The sequence below is a fragment of the Hemicordylus capensis genome, chromosome 2 (genome assembly GCF_027244095.1).
Source record: "Hemicordylus capensis ecotype Gifberg chromosome 2, rHemCap1.1.pri, whole genome shotgun sequence".
Taxonomy (NCBI): Eukaryota; Metazoa; Chordata; class Lepidosauria; order Squamata; family Cordylidae; genus Hemicordylus; species Hemicordylus capensis.
The window spans coordinates 355,382,542-355,402,801 of record NC_069658.1 but is presented as its reverse complement, the minus strand read 5'-3'; positions in this window follow the sequence as shown (position 1 = coordinate 355,402,801).

Here is a 20,260-nt window from a genome sequence, read left to right as displayed (position 1 = left end):
TCCTGAGGAAGGAAGATCTCAAAAGGATCCATTGTCTTTGTTTGCTGTGCTTGGGTAAAACACAATGGCATGAATGGTCAAGAACCTGAATGTAAATGGATTAAATGGATGTACAAAGACGGTATCTGTTAAGTCAGAAGGACCCAGTAAACTAATAAGTAGTTTTAATGAGCACACTTCTGAGTTCCTATTGCCCACTTAGCTCTTTTGTAATGGGGAAGGGAGTTGCGTTTACAGTGTCTTATCTGGCTTTTCCTGCTGAGGCAATTAGTGTTAGGTTGTTTGAGGTAACTGCAGAGGAAGTGAAGTAAAGGGTTAGTCTTTGGACAGAAAGACCTTGAAAGTGAAGTTAACTTGCAAGATAACTCTGGTCTGCTTAGACATTCCCTAATATAGGGAAAGGCATGAGGCTAATCCCTTTTCAATTTGCTTGGCAGCTGTTGAATCTGGAGACACTCGTCCCACTGCCTGCTAAGTGACCTGTCCCCAATATGCCAACAAATGGAGAGCCCATGATACCGTGAGACTCCTGAGCATGTTAAGAGTGGGAACTACAAGCCTGTAGTCCCAAACACAAGCAGAGAGGCTTCTCGGAGTCTTCAGGATAGCAGTGCTGGCAACATAACTCAGCAAAGAGACATCTTTTAAAGTGGTGACTCTCTTATAGGGTTTTCCCAGACAGTAATTTATTCTAACTTCAGAGCAAATTCCAATGGGGGATGTAATGAGACATCCAGATGATGTTCAAAGATATTGTATAAGTCCTTAGTGCCATCTGTTGACAATCTGTGAAAAAGCCATGTCTCTTTCAAATGAGAATAGAAGTACAGTTGAAATTAAAAATAGTTTTGAAAAGACAGCTTTTTCACAGATTGTCAGAAGATGGCAGTAAGCACTTATGTGACTTCCTTGAATGTCATCTGGATATCTTGTTATGTCTCCTGCTGGAATTTGCACTGAAGTTGGACTAAACTCCCATATGGGAGAGCCCGTATTTAGCAGGAGGAGAACAACTGTCATACCTAACCCACCAGAGAGTCTGTCCAGTGGCTATTCAGTTTTGTCTAATGGCTATTCAGATAATCTCCCATGTGTTGTTTTTTGACTGTGAGCCTTTCTGGGGACATTGAACCATTTTCTGAATCATTTTGCTATGTGAACCTCTTTGTGAACTTTTTGTTGTTGTTGAAAAGTGGCTTGCTTATTTTATATTATTATTATATATTATTTTACACAGCCGGACAGGTGTCATTGACAGTAGGGATGTGCATAAAACCGGTTCTCCCGGTTCGGTTCGGGTCCGAACCGGACCGGGGTGGTTCGGTTTTGGTTTTGCCGGACCCCCCCCGGTCCGGTTCGGATCCGAACCGGTTTGGATCCGAACAGAACTGGTTCAGATCACAAAAAGTGGCTGGTTTTGAAGGGGACCTTGTGTTCTACCTGCCACCCAAATTTCAAGTCGATTGGACCTTCCTCTGATTTTTTACAATTTTTTTTTAAATTAATTTTTGCCCATAACTCACAATGTGGAGCACTTAGGGGCAAAAAAGCTGGGGTGGGTGGTAGCCACCCATGGGTGTCCTCCACCCCAAAAATCCCAAGGCAATTGGTGGCTCCTAGTATTATTGGTGAATTTTTGAAGAAATTTTTTTTCCATTGGCTAGAATGGGGGTTTGGGGCTGCCCCAGACCCACCTCTGTGGGGTGGCAGCACCCCCAAAGTGGGTCCGGGGCCATGGCAAAAATGCCCTCAGTCCCTCCCAGCAATCCCCGGAGAGATAGGAGTGATGGTTCTGTTGTTTTTCTGAGGTATTCTGAGTGTGGATTCTATGATAGCTAATGAGGTTTCCAATGAGACACCATGAATCCACTCTCATTTGCTATCACAGAATCCACACTCACTCAGAACACCTCAGAAACAACAGAACCATCACTCCTATCTCTCCAGGGATTGCTCGGAGGGACTGAGGGCATTTTTGCCATGGCCCCAGACCCACTATGGGGTTGCTGCCACCCCCACAGAGGTGGGTCTGGGGCAGCCCCAAGCCCCCATTCTAGCCAATGGAAAAAAATTTTTTTTCTTCAAAAATTCACCAATAATACTAGGAGCAACCCAACAATTGCCACCCCGTCTTTTTGGCGCCTCTCTCTGGGCGCCCTAACACGTAACACCTAGTCAGTCCATCTTAATGCCTACCTACTACCACCACTCCTATCCAAGCAAGTAAGAGGAGGACACTCAGAGAGACAACACCCACTCTCTGATCTAACAAAAAGGCCACTGCTGTGCTGCCTGCCAGCACAGCAGCAGCAGCGGAGCAGCACACTAAGCACAAGAGCAGCACACACAGAGAAGAAGCAGGAGGCGGAGCAGCAGAGCAGCAGACCTGCCGCTCTGCATGATGGGTGATGTGACGCCCAAAGAAACCACCACCTCACTCAGTGCCTGCCACTGACTAGGCCTGACAGACAGAAGCCAGCCAACCTGCTCTGCTCTGCTCTGCTGCTCCCCATGGATGATGCACACACACCCTACATCTGCATCCAAATTACCAGACCAGACCAAGTGCACAGAGTCAGCACAGGCCAGCAGCCACCAGCCCATCAACAACAACTACTACTACTGCTACCACCACAACCAGTGCTGCTGCTACACTAACATTCCCATTCCAGTCACGCGCGCCACAGCCTGAGCCTAGCACACAGCCAACAGCTGCTGCCAGCCAGTGCCTAGCAAGCCCAGCCAACATGAGGAGGAGAGAGCTAAGTAGACGGCGCACGCACATCACCAACCCATCACGACGGCACAACTGCAAGGGGAGAGGGCACAATTACAGGCAGCAGGAGGAGGAGGAGGCGAGGCAATCCTTGCACAGATTTGAAAGTTTAAAATCCACCAGGACATCTTCTAGAATCTAGACTTCTGTTTTTTCTACCACCAGCTGTAGTGTCTAGTTAGTCAGTGCTGTGCAGCTGAGCTGAGCTGAGCTGAGCTGCGTGTGAGGAAGGATGATAGTAGCTAGTTCTTTAGTTTCAGCAGACTGAGCATTGAGCATGGGCAGTGGCCTTGGGAAGCAACACAATTACACGACACTCACCTGCTGCTGCTGGTTCTAGAAGTTGCCTCTTCTCGTCTTTTCACCTCTTCGTGTGTGTGTGTGTGCAGTGAGTGCATGCCTTTTGCCTTGCTGGAAAGAAATGCTTCTCTGGTCCACCACCACATATTTGCTCAAGGACACAGAGGCCCAAGGCAGAGGTGGTGGCACCAGTGTGAGTGCATGTGTGCTGGTGGTGTTTGCCACCACAGGTGTTTTGTGTATGTGTATGTGTGCGCTGCTAGCTAGGAGGGAGGGAGGGAGGCAGGGGGGAGGAAAGGGGAGGGGGAGAGGGATGTAGAGGGGATTGAAGCGGAGGAGGGTCTGGCTCAGAGTTGGTCAGCCACATATTTGTGCACACACGTGCTCACGTGTGTGCTTCGGTGGGAGAGACCAGACTCTCATCATCTGTCAGACCGGGGTTGGGGGCAGGTGAGGTGGTGGTGGGCTGGAAGGGAGGGAGGATGGAGGGTGGTGAAGAGGAAGGGGGGAGGATGAGAGGGGAGGGATGGAGGGAGGCATGGGGGGGAGGGAGATGGAGGGGGAAAAAAACATGTAGACAGACACACAGCACACTACACACAGAAAGCATCCACACACAGAGACAGTGCTAGGCATCCATTCACACAGACAGACAGACAGACACACAACAGGAAGAGACAGACTGAGCCTGCACCACACACACACACACACACACACACACACACACACACACACAGACCCAATTCCCCCCCTGCACAGTTATCAATCAATATGTTGTGTTGGCAGCCACTTCATTGCTATTCTGATGGTTTTGGGTTTTTTGCCATCAGCCAACATCAACAGTGAGACCACAATCAAGATGAACATAAGATGATAATAATTCATTCGTTTCATTACAAAAAATCATCCTATTACTTTCTCCATGTAAACCAAGCCCCCCACACATGATTTCTGGTAACATGTCATTTTCAATAAAATCAATTCATTTAGCATTCATCATTTTGTCATCCCTTTGTCACCTTTTTTTCTTTCTTTTGCATAATTTTGAGGCTTGATTTTAACATGGGGTTTTAAAAGAAAAATTTATTTACATGTTTATTTACATACAGTATTTACATATTTACACTGCATTTTAGAACGTATACCCGCCGCTGCCGCTAAGTCTAGTACTCTGTGGGCTGTGCTACTTTGGGGGTGTGTGCCGTGCCCACGCCAGGTCCCCAAATGCTGACAGGTGGATAGATAAAGGGCCTGTGCTGGTCAGCATTGGGTTTCTTTTTAGGTGGGCGTGGGCATTGTAAACATCTGGCCAGTCGCAGCACTACAACTACTACTACCACTGCATCTCTGTGTGGGCACACTACACGCTGCGACTGGCTGGCACGGCTCAGCATCTGTCACGTCAGCTCAGCTAGAGGTGGAAGGGGGGAGGGTAGGGATAAGCACAGAGGTCGAGCCAGGCAGGTGACCAACCATGGGGCAACCCACGGTAATCACTCGCCCGGCTCAAACTCCAGCTTGGGGTAGCCCAACAGGGGGAGGTTCACCTTAAGGAAGACCAGCTGCTCCACCAGACCAGGGTCCAAGCGGGAGCGAGAGGGTGTCACCACGTCCCCGGCACGTGAAAACACCCGCTCGCTCTGGACACTGGTTGGGGGGCAGGAGAGGAGGCGCACAGCCACCACCGCCAGGTCCGGCCAGACTTGGCGGTGGCTCGCCCAGAACTGTGCGCAGTCCACGCCGTCTCCCTCCACAGGCTCCTCCAAGTACTGCGCAACGCATTGCTCAGCACTGGAGGGGGGCCTGGCAGGTCGAGCCTCCCGCATACCAGGCATGGCGCCATAGCAGAACCGCTGAAACCACTGGGCGGATCTCAAGTCGGTAGCAAGTGGCTGCTGCGATGGCGCCGCCTGGGATGCCGCGCTGCTGGACTGGGAAGAGGGAGGGGAAGGGGAAGCTGAAGCCGGCTGACCGCCCATGCTGCTGCTGGGTGCGGGTTGGGCCGCGAGGGCTGCCCCCACACCACTACCAACACCCTGGTCTCTGCGGGCCCTAGCGGCCTCCTCCTCCCTAACCTTCTCGACCAGGATGCCCCTCCACCTGGGCAATTCGTTGGCACTCACGGCATTGCCCTTGAGGGCTGGGTGACAGAGACAAGCGAGGACATACTCCTCCCTGTCTCCCAGCACATCAACAAGCCGCTTGTCAACCCCAGACCTCAGCCTCCCAGCCAGAGCACGACCCTCTGGCGTGGTCAGAGAGATATGGAGTCCACCCATCAGCTTCTCTAGACCAACAGCTGTGGGCAGCGCCTGGCTCAAGGGAGTGGTGTCGCCACACAAGCCCTTCGTGGCAAGCTGGAAGGGCTCGAGTGCCGACACCGCCTCGGACATCTGCTTCCACTCTGCGTTCGAGAAGTCGCAGACATCCAAGGACTCGTCCCTCGCCAGGGCGACAAGGGCTCTCTCCTGCTCCAACAGGCGCTGGAACAGGAGGAAGGTGGAGTTCCACCGCGTCTCCACATCCGTAGGGATGAGATGGCGAGGAAGGCCAAGGTCATCCTGCTTCTGGCGAAGCAGTCTCCTGGACTTCTCGCTGCGGTGGAAGTGGGCGGCCAGCTTGCGAGACTTATCCACAAGCGTGGCCGTGGCAGCAACAGCAGCTGGGATGGGGCGGGCCCCCTTCTCCTGGGACGCCTTCAGCTCCTTAAGGCCAAGGGCGTCCCTGACGGTCAGATGGAGCGTGTGTTCCATACACCGTATGTTCACACAGTCCATGACTGTCTCGACAGCAGCGGTAACGTTGGCTCCATTGTCGGTGACAATGAAGCCGCGGGAGAGCTGTGGACACCCGCCAATCCACTCCTCTATCTGGCGGTCGAGTACGGCCGCCACCTCCTCCGCGGTGTGCCTCATGTCCATTGTCTCCTCGTGCAGGACGGCCCACCTGTGCAGTAGTGCAGCGGGAGCCGCGCCAGACCCAGAAGCATCGCCCGCGGAGGTCCCCTCACTCTCCGGTCCCCACCAGTGGGCAGTGAGGGCCAGGAAAGAAGCGTGCATCCCACTGACACTGGTCCAGAGGTCAGTCGTGAAATGCACGCTTGTCCCGGCCGGAGCTGCACGCAGCTCGGCCGACACGAGCTCCCTGCACCGGCGGTACAGGGAGGGGACCACGTTCCGGCTGAACGTGGTCCTTGAGGGGATGACGTATTTGGGAGCCAGGTATTGGAGAATCCGGCAGAAGCCGTTGTTCTCGACCACCTGAAACGGCTGGTCATCGGTGGAAATCATCTCCCCTATGAGGCGGGTGAGGTGATGATGGTCCACGCGAACAATACGCTGGCTGCCCGAGGACTGCGTCCACCGCTGGACGGGCAGTGTAGCCTGCCTGCTGGCTGGCACACTGCCGCTGCCCGCCCTAGTGGCAGATGCACAAGGCGCACTAGCGCTGCCAGCCTGTCCCCTGAGACCTGGGTGGTGACGCTTTATGTGTCTCCACATAGGCGTCGTACCCAGGTGCGCAGGGTCCCTTCCACGGCTGACAAGCATCCTGCAGTGGACACAGCGGGCGTGGAATGGGGCATCTTGAGGGACCTCAAAATGCACCCATACACCACTGCCCTTGGCCTCCTGCGCCCTGGGCGCCGTCCTAGGCCGTTTCTCTCGGGGTGGCTGCAGTCCTGGGGGGGGGCGGCCGCCACTGCCTGCCCACTGCTGCCACCCAACCCGCCCCTTCCGCCCTCCACAGTGGAGGAAGGGCCCGGCTCAACTGGCATCGGAGAGGCAGGCCTCTCCTCCACCACCTCGCCAGACCGCTCCCCACCAGAGTGTCGGGCTTCATGAGGGGGGGCCCCACTGAGCGGCGAAAGGATAGGGGGAAGGGGCCCCAGAGGGAGGGAGAACCTGGCTGCATCGCTGCCAGCCGCACGGTCCTCACCGCCCTCTACCTGCTCTTCCAACTCCACAGTCTCCTCCACCACAACAACTGGCAGTACCTCAGCAGCACCTGGTGCCGCCGGCGAGGAGGGACCCGCCACAGCCCTAACGGTGCCTCTACCTCTGCCGCGATTGGCGGCAGCAGGCGGGGGGAACTGAGTCCTGCGCACCAAAGATGGGGCCGAAGCGAAGAATTCTCCAATGGGGAGAACCGGGGTGTCCTCAGGCTCCCCGCGTCCTCTCCCTCCCCGTGCCGCAGGCACACCCCGCACCTGGCCTCTCCCACCTCTGCCTGCCAGCCTTGAGCGAGCCCTGCCCGCCACACAGCGCTCAGACATGCTGCTAGGTCAGAAGGAGGGAGACTTTAGGAGGAAGGCCAGACAGGGTCAAAAAAATAATTTGGAGGGGCTTATGGGCCAAAAAAAAGGCAGCTGATTTGGAGACGGCGGGGGGGGGAGTTTGTTTTCAAAAAAGGAAGCCAATTGGGGGGAAAGGAAGACTTTTGGATATGGGGGGGAAGCCAATTGAAGTGAGGGGGAGGGTGTCCTTTTAGAATTTGGGAGTCGAACCAAGCCAATTGGGGAGATGGGTCTGGAAGGGTTTTTTTAAAAAAAATAGGGGGTTGAAGGGTGGACCCCTGGTGTGGGTGGCACGGGCAGTTGGGTGGAGTAGTTGTGGTGTGGGTGGCAAGTTTTTAACTTTTTTGTGGGGGGAGAGTGGATGGGGGGAGGGCACAGCACCTACCGGGGGTGGGGGAGGGACGCAGTCAACGCTTGGGAACCTGCAGATCAAAGGAGGAAACCCTTATTTAGTGAACTGGAACACAAAGTGTGGGTTCTGGGGGGTGGTTCTCAAGTAATGCTCCTGTGGGGGGAGCATCAAACTCAATGCAGCCTATTTAGTGACTCTAAATTGCACACAACCAAAACCAGAACCCAGTCGCACCTACACAGAGGTTGAACCCACCCACTCTGTGACTCTGCCTGCCCAATGCCATGGCAAGCAAGCAGCAGCAAACACTTGATGGCAGCCTCATGGATTGAACATCATGATCATCATCATATGTGTGTATTGGCCCAGCATGGAGAGGCAGCATCGGAACCCAGGAACCCACTCAGACTGCCCCAGAGGCAAGGAAGCACTCTGGCATGGCATTGGCCCAGCATGGAGAGGCAGCATCGGAATCCAGGACCCCACTCAGACTGCCCCAGAGGCAAGGAAACACTCTGGAAGAAGGCACCTGTTCAAAAACCACCTGCAAGATGCATGCAATGCAACGCACCACACAGCAGCTATTTCTTTATTGGGCATGAAGACACAAGTTACAACTACATCTCCTCTCCCTCCTCCCCACACCCAAATGCATTTCAAGATAGGGGTGTCCCTATTTAAAACCGCCAGCTAGGGAGAGAAAGGGGGCAACAAAAGGTGCACAATTGCACACGCACTAACCCCTCTTCTTCCGGTCCTTCTCCTGCCGCTCACTGCTGGTCACGGATGCGCCGCCGCCAGCCAACCCCCTGGGCTGGGACACAACAGGGCGGCCGCACGAGGCACAGGCAACCGGGGTAGTTCAACGATGGAGGGGCAGAAGTGAGGAGACAACACTATTTATGTGTTGTTGCTCAACTCACCCCCAAGCAGAGACAAATGAAATAAAACAACTTTCAAAAGGAAAAAAAACCGATGGCAGGGACCTCCAGGTGAGGTCGGAGGTAGGATACTGTGTGGCTGCAGCTGTGGGAGGAAGAAGAAGTGAAGGGATGAGAGAGAAAGAGAGAGAGAGAGGAAGAAGAGAGGAGGAGCTGTAATGTAGCAGCAGGGAGGGGGATTCGGGTGTGGGAGGACAGCAGCAGCAGCGGTGACAGTCCCAAGAGGGGGAGAGACCAACAGAGGGTGTTTGGGGGGTGGAGTGTGTTTCAGGGGGTCAGGGGTATGTAGCAGGGAGTCAGGGGGGCAAGAGGGGGAGAGACCAACAGAGGGTGTTTGGGAGGTGGAGTGTGTTTCAGGGGGTCTGGGGTATGTAGCAGGGAGTCAGGGGGGCAAGAGGGGGAGAGACCAACAGAGCGTGTTTGTGGGTGGAGTGTGTTTCAGAGGGTCTGGGGTATGTAGCAGGGAGTCAGGGGGGCAAGAGGGGGAGAGACCAACAGAGGGTGTTTGGGAGGTGGAGTGTGTTTCAGGGGGTCTGGGGTATGTAGCAGGGAGTCAGGGGGGCAAGAGGGGGAGAGACCAGAGGGTGTTTGGGGGGTGGAGTGTGTTTCAGGGGGTCTGGGGTATGTAGCAGGGAGTCAGGGGGGCAAGAGGGGGAGAGACCAACAGAGGGTGTTTGAGGGGTGGAGTGTGTTTCAGGGGGTCTGGGGTATGTAGCAGGGAGTCAGGGGGGCAAGAGGGGGAGAGACCAACAGAGGGTGTTTGAGGGGTGGAGTGTGTTTCAGAGGGTCTGGGGTATGTAGCAGGGAGTCAGGGGGGCAAGAGGGGGAGAGACCAGAGGGCAGGGTGTGTTTTGGGGGGATTAGTATGCGTCAAGGGGGATGAATCTGGGTGGGAGGGGGCAGGCAGGGCAGGAGTGGAGGAGGAGGAGGTGGCAGTGGGGGGAGTGGGTTTCTGGAGGGGAGGGAGGGGGGAAGCTGGGAGCAGAGGGCCACACAGAGAGGGGAACAATCAATGAATCAATCAAAGCAAACCAAACAATATGAAAAAAAGTCCAAAAAAGAAAACCTGGGACCAATTGGCAGAAAGTCGGGGGGGGGGGAGGAACCAACAACAACCAGCAGGGAGGAATGGGACACACACACACACACACACACAGCAAAACCAGAACCAAAAGAAGCTAATTGATTTCACAAAAAAATCCAACTAAGACAGGACTCAACAGGCAGCAGCAGCACCAGGGAGGATGGGGAACAACACTCAGTCTGGGTGGGAGGGGGCAGGCAGGGCAGGAGTGGAGGAGGAGGAGGTGGCAGTGGGGGGAGTGGGTTTCTGGAGGGGAGGGAGGGGGGAAGCTAGGAGCAGGACCACACAGGGGAACAATCAAATTTGAATCAAAACAATCTATACACAAAGTAAAAAAAAGGAAACCAAAGGGCAGCCAGAAAGTCTCAGGGCGGGGGGGGGGGTAACAACTACCAGGGGGAGGGACTGCGGGAGTGGGTGGGACACACACAGCGAGCAAAACCAAAACCAGAACCTAATTCCACAAAGAAATCCAAAGAATGTAAGACTCAATGGGCAGCAGCACAGGAGGGAAACAATCTTATCTGGGTGGGAGGAAGGGAGGGGGGGAGCTAGGAGCAGGGCCAGAGGGGAACAAATTAACAATCAAAATCAGAACACAAGGAATCAAATTGCAGCAATAATATAAACTAAATCCTCAGAAACACAACTCAGACAGGCAGCCAGCAATAACAATAGCAGAAGTTATTAATTAAAAACCAAAATCAGCAAATATATAAATTTAAACAGAAGCAATAATTGAATTAAACTCAAAAAGTGGAACAAAAGTCTGGCAAGGCACAAAAACAGGAAAGCAATGCAGAAGATGGGTGGGGGGTGGGTGGGGGGGAGGAGGGCAAGCCAAAACTTTGGGAGAAGGGTTGAGAGAGAAAGGGTGAAGACTAGAGAACAGAAAACACAACAGGAAAAGTTGGAAAAAGTTGAGGGGAAAGTATTAAAGAGGTTTGGACAGAGACAGACAGAGGGCAGATGGACAAGGTGGCACACAACAACACACAGAGAGAGCAGAGAGACAGACACACACTAATGTGACACACAGTCAGGGACTCACAGCAGACACCAGTAGCAAAAGAGCAAGCAAGGTCTCAGAGATGATCCCACAACTGCAGCCAAGAGAAGTTTCCAGAGAAGAGGCTTGGGTTTATATAGGTTTGAAATTCCCTCCTTTGGGAGCCCCCACCTTTGCACTCCCCCCACGGCCAACAGGGTGCCAGCTCTCAACAGTGCAACAGCCAAGCAGCCTACAAGACCAAAGGACTCATTCTGGCCAATCAAGGATCAATAGCGTAGCCAATACAATGCCTGGAAATAGCATCACAAAATGGATGCAAGGAGGAGCAAAAGTTTCGGGAAGGAGACACAAAATGGAGGACACACTTGAAACTTTAAAGGGACACTCCAGACACTCAATCGCACTCCCAAACCGGTTCGGGAAACCCGAGCCGGTTCGGTACCGAACCGGCTCGGATTCGGTCCGGATCGGTCCTGGAAGGGCCCGATTCAGTCCGGGATCGAACCGCCGGATCCGGACTGGTTCGGGATGAACCGGTCCGGATCCGGACCAAACCGCACATCACTAATTGACAGGTTTGTTTTATCCAGACATCGAGTCCTTCCCAAGGACCTGGGATGCCAGAATTTTATTGTCAATGTTGTTGCTGTTATTATAGATATCGTTGCAGAATATAGGCTGTTCCCAGTAAAGCTGCTTTTTGTAATTGGCTGATGGTGATTTCTGTGGCCCCTATGGTGTTGAGGTGCTCTTCAAGGTCTTTTGGAACTGCACCCAGGGCGCCAATTACCACTGGTCTTTTTCTGCCACAGCCTTTCAATTTCAATTTGTAGATCTTTGTATTTTGTGATTTTTTCTATTTCTTTTTCTTCTATGCTGCTATCTCCTGGTATTGCTATGTCGATTATTTTGACTTGTTTTTCTTTCTTCTCTACTACAGTTATATCTGGTGTATTGTGTGGCAGATGTTTGTCTGTCTGTAGTCAGAAGTCCCATAATATTTTTACATCATCATTTTCTTCAACTTTTTCAATTATTATTATTATTATTATTATTATTATTATTATTATTATTACTTTTCAACAAAAAAAGTTCTCAAACTGGATTGTAATCACTGAAGTGGGGTAGGGGGTTACTTATCCAAAAAATGATAGAACCCATGCAAGTTTCTGATGAGTAAAAATAATCACTTTGGGATTTTCCTGATTGAACCCTTGTTACCAGAATCTATTCTGTTTTTCCAGATTTTGACGGAATCCCTAGTCCCGGTGGTAAGAAGCAAAAATACTGGGGTCTCCTCACTTAAATAATTTATCATTTTACTTTCCTGTCCCACTTCAGACTTGCCAGTACGATAGACATGCCCCAGACCGGGAGGTTGGTTGCATATGAGTGCTTGTGATTAAGAATATTATTAATGTCTCTTCCCACTCCATTTCCTCACATTGCAAGTCAGTATGATAGGGCAGAAACAAACTTCAGGCTGGCCTGCTTGCTTGTTACATCCTGGTTTACATCTAGGTGTTCTTGCTTTGTTTGTTGTTGCATGACCTGAAAGAATAGAAGCCCAGCATTAACACAAATGTGTCTTGAATACAAATGATAGCTATTAGATAACATTGGTCTCATGAAGTTCTGATGTCACTGTACATAGTCTTAGCATGTCATGTAGCATATTGCTCATTGTGCTATTCTGGGATGTTCAAGCCATCTCCTGTACTCAGGCGTATCATGTTACTCAGATGCCAAATTCAAATCATGCTGTAGATACTATTACACAGTTCTCAGAACATCACAACTGCCTATGGAATTGAATGTTGTATGTGAACCACTTCCCACCATTAAAAGGATCCAAACATTTGTGGGGTGTTTTTTTAAGTATTAGAACATTTTCCCCATATTATATGTTCCCCAAGACTTCTATGTACTTTAAACATATGGTTAACGGCTTGCTTGTAAATTCAGTGACTTTATTTGATTATGGGCCTGTACAAAGATTCGGCTTCACAGTATTGAATCTGAATCATCTTCACATCGCTCCCAGATGTTTGGCAGCTCCTGGATACAAGGTGCGATGGATTCCATTTGCCCAATTACAGCTCCACCCTTGGTCTAGCAATTTGGTTATACTTTAGTTAGCTATTTGGTGATATTCTGGTTAGCAAACTGATCAAATGTGGATTAGATAATAATATCGGGACCTGTCAGACATAACGCTGAACCAATTTTTATTTTGATAGAGCTTTTTAAAATGAGCAGAGATTCTCTCTACAGACGATCAGCAAAAACATGGTTTGTTTTGGCTGCCAGTGGTTTGTTTGGCCCTCCCTTTCCCCAATCCTGTCAAATGTAATCCCAGAGTCCCACATTTGCTTAACTCCTGGCAATGCTTTGCCCTGTCATTCCTTCCCTTGCCATTGGTTGCCAGCTTGGCATGGGTGCTGAAAAGCTGCATGAGCAGCTTTGGCTCTTTTAGACCATCCTTAGCTCCCTCTTGTGTGGTTGGAACCTAGCTGAGGCATGGCTGTACAAATATGGGCAGCCCGTGATGTCATCATGCAACTTTCTTGTAATAGGTTAGAGGGAAAGGAGGATGCCAGTCCACAGCAGCCCAACACAGAAAAACATTTTGCAGCTTGTTTTCAATGCCCGTAGTCACCCTGCCCTTCCCTCCATCCCCTGAAACACATGGTCAGCAGGGGTGTATCTAGGGTGGGGCAGGCAGGGCACATGCCCTGGGCACCACTTGAAGGGGGCGCCATTTTTTAAAATAAAAAAAAATGGCCACCAAAAACAAAATGGCCACCATGCATGCTCAAATGGCCTCAGTGAGGCCCTAGGCCATGCCAGGCCTCACAGAGGCCATTTGAGCATGCATGGTGGCCATTTTGTATTTAGTGGCCATTTTTTAAATAAAAAAAATTTAAAAATGGCCACTGCACATGCTCAAATGGTCCCTGTGAGGCCCTAGAGGCCAGCGGGGGGAGGGGAACCTTTGCAGACCCCCCCCCACAGTCTTTGGGAAGCCCCCTGAAGGGGCTACAGGTAAAAAAAATTTTTACAAAATTAATATAAGTCACTGTACACATATTCAGTTTGGCACTATGTACAGAGAATCAGGGCTTGTGAATACTGAGCTGAAACTTATGAGCTAGGATTGTATTCATTTGCTCTTACTTTGCTTCTTGTGATAAGTGAGTTAAATGTGATGTCTTAATAATATGGCTAGTAATGGTGAGTTTGTCTTTGAATCAGTGTGAAATCCTTAGTATTAAGGCCCACTGGGAGTTTCTTGCTCTCTTTCTCTCATGTTATCTGTCTTTCTGAAAGACTAGAATATATTCCAAGCAGTGACACAGTTTACTCTGCATATCCTTTAATTATTTTCAGAGTATCTGGGAAAATTCAAATTCTCCATTTATTTTTAAAACTTATGTAATAGTGAAGCTACAAGACATAGTAGAGAATTAGACAAGCACTTCTGCTTAGTTTTCCAAGTACACTTCCACATAGCTCTGAAATTCAACCAAACTCCTGTCTTTTGTATGATGGTTAGAAAACTATGCTCAAAGAGTGATAATCAGAGGCTCCTTATTAAACTGGAGGGAGACTTCAATTGGGGCGATGGAGGGTTTTGTCCTGGGCCTGGTACTTGAACATTTTAATCAGTGGCTTAGATGAAGGGGTTGAGGGAATCCTCATCAAATCTATAGATGACTTAAAACTTGGAGAGATTGCTAGCAAATCAGAAGATTGGAAAATAATTCAAAATGACCTTTATGGAATGGGAAATGAAATTCAGATATAAATGCAAAGTTCTACACTTAGGCAAATGAACAGGTATAGCATGGGGGAGATCTGGCTTGTCAGTAATACATGTGAAAAGGATTTTGCACAAAATCCTGCAGTTGATCCTGCAGTTGATCACAAGTTGAACAAAAGTCAACAATGTGATGCAGCTACAAAAATACTTTGAGGCTGTTCACGTGAGCAGCCCTACCTAGGCTTGCGCAGCCCTACCTGGGTAGGGCTACTCGTGTGGAGTGCCAAAATCAAGCCCTATTCCAGTCCTGTCCCACAGGGTAGTCCAGGCTTTTGCCCCAGGCTATTGGTAGAAGGGCATGAACGCACAGCACCAGTACCTGGTTGTGTGTCTTCTGAGGCTGCCTGTAGCCCATGCAGCCACAGAGCCGGGCACCCAGAGTGCTTGGCTTGTGGGGAAATTCCCCAATGCTCTGCTCACAGGTCGTGTGAACGGCCTTTCTTGGTGTTTTAGGCTGCATAAACAGAACCAGGGTACTAAGAGGTCGTGTTAAGTGGCCTTCTCATATGGCAAACTGGCACAAATGATGGATTCACCTGCTCTGCTAGCCCACTGTTTTGAGCCATCTTACTCACGCCACCTCTTCCTGGTGGTGATAGCTTCCATCATACTCCTGTTCTTCCTCCTCCCTCTCTACCTTTTTGAACAATGCCAGGCCTAGCTCCTTCTAAGAAAGAACTCCCTTCTTCCTGGCAACAGCTCTCTAGATCCGACCCACCTGGTGTGCTGATTGGCTGAGCCCTGGAGTTCACCAGCCTGTCAGTCAAGACAGGGTTCACTTCTGGTTAACTCTTTAGAGGGAGGGGAGCCTGGTCATGCTCTGTGGACCATGAGGGTTGTAGCTAGAACAAGTGCAGCTCAGCTATAGCTCTTTGAGATGGTGGTAATTTTTTGACTATAAACTTCTTGGCTTATTGTAGTCACTTTAGATCCTGTCAACTTATATGTAAACATAGGTTAAAATGAGATTACATGAAATTGGCTAATAAGGAAAGTGCATTGTAAAACTATTTCTATTTACAAAAGTTAAAGGAAAAATGATCTTGTCAGCTATGATTCAGTTCCTTAAGATCTACTTGCTGTACATATAAGTTGGTAGTACTATGTGGATTGTTTAACCAATGATTAGATTAATGGTCTGATCCTATGAGTCACTGAACCACTTATGTTTCTTTTAGATTGTGAGCCCTTTGGGGACAGGGATCCATCTTATTTATTTGTTGTTTCTCTGTGTAAACCGCCCTGCGCCATTTTTGGAAGGGCGGTATAGAAATCGAATGGATGAATGAATGAATGAATGAATGAATGAACCAGCACTACTGATTTTAGGATTGTGTATGAAGGACCTGCCTGGCATTGTTTAAAGGCAACAAAGATGATGTCGCGACCGGGCCCAGGAGACGTGTGGCTGTGAATGGTAGGCGGCTGCTGCAACCGGAGCAAAAAATGGCGGGCGGATGAAGCAGCTGCGAATGGCAGGTGGGCCCGGCAGGTGGGTAGACGCAGCAGCTGCTGGAAGGGGGAGAAGAAGAGGGGCAGCAGGGAAGAATGCGGTGTGTGTGTGTGTGGCAAATAAAAAAGTGGCAGAGATCGGGGGACTAGGGGCTCAGATGCTCTGCATCGGATCACTTAGTATCATATTATACAATCAGAAGACAGTGCCAAAGGACTAGGGGGTAGCAATAATAATTCCAGTCTATGAAAAGGGCAAAAGAAAATTACGTGAAAATTATCACTCTATTAGTCTCCTAAGTATAGTGAGTAAGATGTATGCAAGGCACATATATGAGCAATTATTGGATTGGATGGACTCTGAAAATATCCTTGCTAAGGAGCAAACTGGATTCAATGCAAGTCGCTCTGTTATGGATCCTGCTTTAGTATTACAACATGTAGTAGAAAAATATACTTCCAAACCCAAATCTGCCTCATACGCAGCATTTGTTGACTTTAGATCTGCTTTTGATATGATTTCCAGAGAGAAACCTTGGTGCAAGCTGCTGATGTCAACAGTTGATTGTTGTTAATTTCTTTTGATGTTTCAATTACACAAAAACTCTCATTTAAGAGTACGCTGTAGTGTGCAGGGACATCTTACTAAGGAAATAAACATCAGGGGAGTCAGGCAGGGTTGTATCCTGGCTCCGTTGTTGTTTAATTTTTACATCAATTCTCTCGTTTCCCATTTAGACAACTTAGACCACCATCCACCTAAATTAGCTAATAAACATCTTGACATTCTTCTGTATGCAGATGACTTGGTCATTCTCTCGCAAAAGCCAATAGGCTTAAGAAGAGCTTTACATTTTCTTGCCTACTATTGTGATGAACAATCTTTAGAAATAAGTTGTACAAAAACCAAGATACTGGTGCTGGCAAAGTGACCAAAGATCTAGAACTGGTCACTAAATGAGCACAGCTTAGAACAAGTCAAATATTTTAAGTACCTTGGCATAATTTTTCATGTTTCAGGTAGAAGGTGCATGCATAGAGAATACGTAATGCAGAATGCATATAAGACTGCACTAGACTGCACTGCAATCTTTCCACTACCCTAGGGGTGCTCAATTTGTCCCTTCTGCAATAAAATATTTCTGCCAAAGTTTGAGCACAGCTCCTATATGGAGCTCAACTTGGCATGTATTCTAAATTCTCCAAGGTAGAATTCATGCAGTCAAAGTTTTTGAGGAAGATATTCCAAGTACCCCGGTGTATGCTTAGAGCTGTCCGTTTGGAAGCAGGATTGCTTAAAGTGGAGGCCAGAGTATGGATTAATGTCTTTGAATTCTGGCTCAAACTGGTTTTCCACCCCATATGTTTAGCTCCATCTGTGCTATTAGACACCTACCCCTTGGGATGGAAAAGAGAGTTAGAGGCTACACTACTGTGTAGTGCACACTACACTACTATGGGGTATGAAAATGCCATGACAAACCTCAGACAATGAATATACGATATGGAGTGACAAATCGACAGGGCCCCATTCCTGCTGGTGTCTATTTGAGTAACCAAGTTTCGAGTTTTAACCCTGCTAGATATCTTAACTCGATTACGGTACCAAAATACTGCAGAACATTGAAACTGGCATGTTGCAGTGTTTTACAAACAGCAGTTCTGGAAGGGAGATATTTTTAAAAATCCCCTATAAAGAATGTTTTTGCCACTGTAATTTGGGAGATATCAAAATTATGGCTCATTTGCTCCGCTATTGTCAATTTTACTGAGGTCTATGGCACAAATATATAATTCCTTTTAAAAGTTGTAATCCAGGTTGAACGCACTCTTCTTATCTTGATTATCTTCTTACTGACCAGAATGATTTAATATCTTATAACATGGATAAGTTTTGTTTGGTGGCCAGCAAGATTCACCAGGAGCTCGTTATGAATTTAATTTACCTGTTCTGTTTTGAGGTTTAACTTGTCAATATTATATTACAACTTGTATGGTTTACTCTCTTGGGCTTCTGTGTGTATGTATTATTATGTACTGGTCTGTGACTATAATAAAGCATTTGATTTGAATCAGAAGAAAAGATCTTGTGCTTCAAAAATGTCTTTATATATTATCCCAAAGCAAACCTGCTAGCTAGCAGGTTTCTTTTTCCTGTCTGCATTCAACCAGTCAAAAGCAGAGTTATTTTTCCATTTGGAAGGATGGAAGGAAGGATTTTGACAGATGTGAGGGAACAGGATGCTACTTTGGTTGCAGTGGTCCAAACCAGTGAAGCTAAAGCAATTCTGACTGTAATATGGGAGAGTGAAAGAGAAAGAAACACTCTAATCAGTAAAATTATTACCAGCACAGAATGGTTAGACATTATTATAAGGCAGTTTTAATTGATATACTATTATTTCAACACAATATTGGGTGAAAGAAAGACATAAACAGATCCAAGATGGTTTATTACTGACTGTACAAATCATTAGGTACTGAATGTACCTAATCAAGACCAATAGTATATTCTGGCAATGTATGCATGAGAGATTTGGTACATGGAATGGAGTGAGAGAGAGAGAGAGAGATTATAAAATGGCCATAATTTGATTAAAGTTGTGGTGGCAGGAGTCAGGAGGTGAGACATTCAGTTTATTAAGGACTCCCTACCATCCTAAGCGGCTCGGCAGGGAAATGCTTGACTAAAAAGCAGAAGGTTGCCAGTTTGAATCCCCGCTTGTACTGTATCAGGCAGCAGCGATATAGGAAGAAGCTGAAAGGCATTATCTCATACTGCTCAGGAGGAGGCAATGATAAACTTCTCCTGTATTCTAACAAAGACAACCACAGGGTTCTGTGGGCGCCGGGTGTCAAAATCTACTTGACGGTACACTTTACCTTCCCTCTCATAATCTGAACACTGCATAAATGTGGTATTAAACAAGTTTACCTGGAAGTACCTTCTGCCAATGTCAGTGGAACTTATCTGCAGGTCAGTGTACTTTATATGGTAGCCGGTGCAGCACTGCATCAGAGAAACAATTGCTGATTAATACTTCACTGCCCCTAAGCTAGAAAACACTCAATACCTTTGGAAGTCAGGTGTTGACAAAGACATTATAACACCACAAGCTGAATCGGAGGTGTGAATTCATCAAAGTTCAAAATAAACTACAGTTACACAAGACCCAAGGTAACACATTCCAGTAATTTACTGGATGATGTAAATTTCTACAGATTACCTCAGTAACATCCCTCTTACATCCACTTCCATCACATTCTAGGAGTATGTCATTTATGAACTGTTGACACACAGAGATACGCTGTGTTCACTGAAATGTGAGTTCAGCATCTAAAAATACCACATATTTTTTTATAGTCCAGTGCTTAGGACACTCACCATGCAAGCACTTACTAAGGAAATGGCTAGAAAGGCAACATTGTGTTTCCATGGGAACATTACATTAAAATAAACCAGTAGTGTCAAGTTCACAGGCCGTGAAACAGAGGCTTCCAGAAATAACAATTAGAACAAAACCCAGTGGAAGACTTGGTGGCTCCAGGGGACTATGACTGTTCCATTCTTATAAATAAATTATCTAAATCTGTATATCTTCCATTATACAGTCTGCCTGCTACCCCAATTTCTTACAAGAGGTTATATAATTAAGTAGAATCATAGAACTGGAGTGGTCATTGCTGGTCATCTAGTCTATCACCCTGCTCAGCGTAGGAAATCCAGAGCTGGAACATCCTGACAGATGGCCTCTGTGTTGGGGGTTATAATTTTTTACCCCCAGTAGATAATCAGCAGAACACTAAGGAAGGCACCCATTCCAGTTACAGAGTAGTTGCAGAGTTTAGTTGTTGCCGTTATTTATAAAAGACACATGGAGATTCTTGTAGAATAAATATAAAGTATTTATTATTGTTGTTTACACGGTCAGACAGGTGTTATTGACTGGTTTGTTTTATCCAGACATCGAGTCATTCCCAGGGACCTGAGATGGCTGAATTTTATCATCAATGTTGTTACAGTTATTATAGATATCGTCGCAGAATATAGGCTGTTCCCAGTAAAGTTGCTTTTTGTAATTGGCTGATGGGGATTTCTGTGGCCCTTATGGTGTTGAGGTGCTCTTCAAGTTGTTTTGGAATTGCACCTAGGGCACCAATTACCACTGGGATTATTTTGGTCTTCTTCTGCTACAGCCTTTCAGTTTCAATTTGAAGATCTTTGT